Source organism: Staurois parvus, unplaced genomic scaffold, assembly GCF_062004578.1.
Source record: "Staurois parvus isolate SC_StPar_1 unplaced genomic scaffold, SC_StPar_1.0 ptg001302l, whole genome shotgun sequence".
Lineage (NCBI taxonomy): Eukaryota > Metazoa > Chordata > Amphibia > Anura > Ranidae > Staurois > Staurois parvus.
Window position 1 is genome coordinate 6,344,275 of NW_028319098.1, and position 6,000 is coordinate 6,350,274.

At 42.0% G+C, this 6,000-nt stretch overlaps 1 pseudogene; it reads right to left on the reverse strand.

The window, feature by feature from the left end:
- LOC149437174 (uncharacterized) overlaps positions 1-4,857 on the reverse strand; it is a 132,337-nt pseudogene extending 127,480 nt beyond the window's left edge.
- Between the last annotated feature and the right edge of the window lie 1,143 nt (positions 4,858-6,000).

Here is a 6,000-nt window from a genome sequence, read left to right on the forward strand (position 1 = left end):
TTTCTCTAGATCAACTGTGGGTATAGGATTATACATTTTCTTTTTTTTTAATGGTTGAACTGGAGGGACTTTTGTCTTTTTTCAGCCAGACTAACTCTGTAACAAGTATTGTTGAAAACATTACAAATGTTGTATAGCGAATAAGGAGCAGTCTCAACTAGCCCTGGAAAACAGAAAAAAGGGAAAAAAAAGAAAGGGAGGATAGTAAAAAGTAAGAAAAAGAAGTTGACAGGGACAAGGAAAGGAGAGGGTCAAATCAGGAAACATCAAGGCATGGAAATGCATTGAATCCATGGGTCCCATGTTTTATCAAATTTGTTAGTATTATTGTGTAAAATACAGGTGAGTCTGTCATTAATCATGATCCAATTCAATTTATTCTTAACATACTCAAGCGGGATAATCAATCTCTTCCAATGTCTAGCAAGAGTGATTTTCACTGCCAACAACATATAAGTGAGCACTTTAAGGGATTTTTTTGGAACCGTATTCAGGAATTTATGAAAAAGGGCTGTATCAGAGCCTGGGCCTTCTGCGGTGAGAGGCAATGTTTCTTCTCACTGAGCTACCTGGGATGCTGGACAATACTCTGCCTGATCTATTGGACAATCCTGCCTTGTGCTTTGTTTTCTGTTGAACCTTGAACTCCTTGCTCCTCCCATGAACTTCCTGATAAAAGCCATGCCTCTGCATTTGCTCTTTGCCAGATTATTGTGCCTTCCCAGCCAATATCCCGCTTATCGTTCCTGCTGCCGTCTACATCTTTGCTACCGACCTTTGGCTTGCTACTGACTATGATTTTGCCTCATCCTCATCTGCTACCATTTGTGACCGACCCTTGGCTTGTGACTGACTCCGCTTCTGTTTGATCCCTAACCTGTTTTATCCGCTATTGGTTTCCAACTTGCTCATTCCCTGGTGGTGTGATCCTGAGATCTGCGACCTGGTATTAACACGCAGCCAAATCCATCTCCACCACTAGGAGCTCTGGTGAAAACCAGTTAAGACTTAGACCCCGCACCTCAAGTGAGCCTGCGCTATTTCCCAGGGTGACCAGCTGGTGTACCTCTCCTGCTGGTTTCAGGTAAGCCTTTTACTGCTATAGCAACTGGTCTCTGAACCTGACCCAGACCATGACAGACTGTCTCCGGGGATCTACGAACATTCACCCCTGTCACCGTGTAGATAAAGTTAAACATACGGATCCAAAATCTGGTTGCTATCGGACATTGCCACCAGATGTGATCCATCTGGCCGTAACTCCGAAAGCACATCAGTGAGGCAGATGGATGCATCCTCGCAGTCCAGGTTGGGACCAAATACCATTGCAAAAGTGTTTTATAATTTGTTTCAATTAAGGTGGTATTGATGGAAACTTTACATAATGCCAAGGCTATGTCTTGCCATCAGATAGATCCTAATTAACATTCAGCTCCCATTCCCATTGATCCATATGGGGAAGTTTAAAACTCGGATCAGTAAGAAGGGTGTACACTGTAGAAATACAGCCTCTAGAGAAATTTGCTTGAAGATTAGGGAGGCTAATCCCGCCTTGTGATTTTAAAGCATATAGCGTCTTCTGGTTCATCCAAGGCCTTCTATTGTTCCAAATGAAATGAAGCACCTCAGCTTGTAGGTGTAACTCATGTCTCGGAATTGGTATTGGTAAGGTCCTAAACAACATATAGTAATCGGGGCAAAAACGTCATTTTAATTGAATTGATCCTGCCAAACCAAGATATAAAGTAATCAGCCCAACAATGAAGATCATCTTTAAGTTGTTTAAAAAGGGGGAGATAATCCGCTTGATATAGGGTCTCGATAGAAGCAGTCAAATTAATCCCTAAATAGGGCAAGGAATTGCGTGCCCATTGAAAAGTATATGTACTTCTAAGCTGTTTTTCTATAAAAGAGGGTAATGAAACATTAAGGGCTGCCATTTTTCGAGAATTTAAAGAGAGCCCAGAAAGGTCAGAGAAGTGGCACAAAAGAGATAGTAGATCAGGTATGGTGGTCAAAGGGGAGGTAATATACATAAGGACATCGTCAGCAAATAAAGCTCATTTATGTTACTGACGTCCACAGTGGACACCATGGATTCCGGGATGAGAGTGGATCAACATAGCTAAGGGTTCTATCGCCAATGCAAAGAGCAGTGGAGAGAGTGGACAACCTTGTCTAGTGCCGCGTCGAAGTGGAAACACAGAAGATCTATGACCTCTAATGGAAACTAGAGCCTATGGAGTATTGTATAGTGACTGCAATAGTGTGAAAAATGCAGGATCAAATCCGAAAGCCTGCAAAGTAGTAAACAAATATTCCCAGGTTAAATTATCAAAAGCTTTATGAAGGTCCATAAAGCAGAAAGAAGCAACAACTCCCGAGAGAGGGGGGGCATCCCATTTAGAGCGGACAGCGGAAAACAGAGCAATGGACTGACGAATCTGATCCAACGTTTGGCGACCAGATATAAAACCCGATTGGTTTTTTTGAACATACTGCGCCAAAAAGGAATTAAGATGCAGGGCCAAAAGTTTTGTCAGAATTTTCAGGTCACAATTAATTAGCGAAATAGGCTGATAATTGAGGATGTCGGTAGAGTCCTTATTAAGTTTAGGAATGACGCTAATATATGCTTTGTTTTCATCTGAAGAGATCACACTGTCCTCTCTCACATAATTGAAGTAAAGGGCCATATGAGGGAGAAGTTGTTCAGAAAAGGTTTTATAGTAAATATTTGGTAAACCGTCGGGGCCTGGAGATTTATGTGACATTAGCATTTTAATAACTTTGCTAAGCTCCTCGCTAGTGATAGTTTGTTCCAAAAAATTCCCTGTGGGCCTTGGCAAGGGATGCAAGCTGCAAGGACCCAAAAAAATCTTGAAGCAGAGAAGAGTCAACAGACTGGGGTTGACTGTAGAAAGAAGCATAGAAATTATGAAATTCCCGAAGGATCTTCTGAGGATCCTGTGAGATATGACCCCCCAAAAGCCTAAGCTTAGGAAGTGCCGAATAGGTATGGTTGGCGGAACGTTTATGCGCTAAGAGAGAACCTGGCTTGTCTTGTCATGTGAAAAATGTATGGTTCATCCATCGTAGCTGTTTTTCCACTTTTGTGGTAAGACAAAGATTAAGTTATAAATGAGCTTGCTCCACCTTAAGTAAAAAGTCCGGAGTTGGGGCAATTTTGTGTTGGGCTATTAAAGCCTCATACTCCCTAGTTTTGGCAGAAGTCAACTCTTTGTGGGATCGTTTAAGTCTAGAGGATAGTTGGATAAAAAAAACCTCTGATAGAGGCTTTATGAGCTGCCCAGTTAATAGCAGGGGTCGTATCATCCTCTTTATTAATGGTAAAGTAAGAGTTCAAGTGTTCCACTACTTCGAGGTGGATAGACTCATTGCTAAGAAGGGACTCATTCACTCACCACTGTGGTTTGGCAGGTTGGTAGTTAAATTAAAAAGCGTCAGCATCACAGGGTCATGGTCAACCAGGGTGTCGACACAATTTTAGCTGAAAGCAATTTGGATAGCATCTCGGTAGGAAGGAAAATGTGATCTATACGCGAACAACGATTGTGAGCTCTAGAAAAATGAGAATAGTCTTTAGAGGTAGGATTGGCCTCTCTCCATGCATCTATCAAGTTATAGCGATACAAAAGTTGTGCAAATTCGCGACTTTGCTTGGGAGGGCTAAGTTTGGCTGCATGTAATTTATCAAGCGTTTGGTCTAAGGCTAAATTTGAATCATCCGACAATTCAGGAGATAAAGATTTAAACAGGAATCGAAAAAAGGCTATCTGATTCACGTTAGGGGTGTAATAAATCAGAAAAGTCATTAGATTTCCCCATAAATGGCCTTTGACTAATAGACACCCTTCCTTGTCTCGTATCACTTTAGTTTCTGTAAATGGCAGCCATCGAGCTAGACAGAGTGCTACCCCTTGTTTTTTGTCAGAAGCGTTAGCGAAAAAGCATACAGGGAAGTCCCTATGAATATACCTAGGTGTAAAAGAGGAGGTAAAATGAGTTTCCTGTAGAGCAACTATATCAGCTCCAAGGGCCTTATAAGGAGAAAAAACCTGGAGGTACTTAGAGGGGGAGCCCAATCCTTGCACATTATGGGAAAGTAAGCGGACAGCGCCACTATTATATCTTAAAGTAGACATTGACAAAAATCAATAGCTATAGTGAGACCCACGCATCCACCAATATAGGATACCGAGTATCCAAGACCTAATAGGAAATCCCGAGATGACCTTCAAATAAAAACGGTAAAAACAGTAAGAAAGAAAAAAATAGAAAAGAACAGAGTCAAAGGATTCTGTACCCAAGAAATGGCCAGCATCAAACCAGGTGGAAAAATAACAATATGCAACATAAAACAGTAAAGTAACAAATATCCCAAATGCAACATCAAGGATCAGAGTATGAATGAAAGCTTGAGTCACCTGTCTCCTCATGCATGTAGTACGCACAACTGACACACCGCAGGCCAAGTCTACAGACTGCCGTTGGCCCAAATATGTTTAAAAAAGGGCTACACTGCAGAACTGTGTACCTGTACTGTACCTGTGGGGAAGTAACACTAGATGGATTAGGATGGCTGCTCACTCCAGCCCTATGGAGCTGCCCCTGTCTCTGGAGAATATCCTCCTTCATTGCTGTTCTGTCTCTCCTCGGAAGTTTCCTCCTCTTTGAACTGCGGCACCCACATATAGCCTACCACCCCATCATTTACCCCATCCTCATTGCTGAAGTCCACTTGGCAATTAGCTTCAGCTGCTGGAATATCACTGCTTCTTGCTGCTCCCTGTCAAATTTCTCCTCCCTCTTTGGTCTTGGCGTTATCTTCCTCATCTTCAGTATCTGAAAAGGGAAATAAATGCACATGAACAATATCATCCTCCTGCATCAAGTGACTGATCACCTGATAAAATATTTCCACTTACTCCTCATTGCCAGTTTGCAGGGGTATGGCAGAACTAGCAGGGTAGGAGGAGGAAGAAGCGGGCCCATCAACCACAGTTCCAGACAACTGGCTGCTCTGCACCTGGGAGAAGGAAGAAAATGAAGATTTACTCATCCACTCTGACTATCTTCTCCATGTGCCGTGGAAAGTCATGGCTACCCCCAGACAGAAAAGACAAACATGCCCTTTTTCTAGAAGATGCAACCTGATCACTGCTTTCTGCTGAAGAACCTTCTTGCCCCTTACTATTTCCATGTATAGGACTCCTGCCTCTTCCTTTAGGCCTGCTTGGCATTTTAAAAAAGGGGATGCCTAACTTTAATGGCAGCTATGGCATTAAATGGAATAAAATTGCAGTGCTTTGGTGCACAATACTTTACCGCAGAAGTATGTGGTAATGTGCTGAAAACAAATGGCAGCTTTGCCTTTGTCTGGAGATCAATAGGAGCTTTAAAATCCTCAGAAAATCCTTTTTATTAGAAAATGGACTAGAAGTGGGTTACCTTGATGCAGTCCCATAGTACGAGATGCTCTGGGTAGAGCTTTGTGTGCTGACATCAGATGGATGGGTAGCGGCATTTACCATGAGTTACTTTTCTACAGGAGTGTCCTCTCTCTTTTTTCAATCCAACTATCAGGGAGAGTCATCATTACTCAAAAGGACCCTATCACTTTGCTGAGGATTTGAAAGTACCTTTTGACCTCCACAAGAATGGGATCTTAGGATTTGGTTAGTATGTATTTACTTCATTTGGTGGGGGGGATCTTCATGAGTGGATTATCACCATAAGTTCTTATGCACACTGTATGTTTGGACATCTCTAGTAGTCGCCTTTCCTAGCAGAAAAACCCTTGATGCTTGTAAACATATGCAATGCATTTAGGGGTATTTAGGCATATAAAGCACTTGAGTGTTAATTCATTTAATTGGCCATAATAATAATTTATTCTGGCCATTGAAATGAATTACCACTCAAGTGCTAAATGCACACATTTAGGTGTATCGAGCATTTTTTTCTGCTAAAATGCTG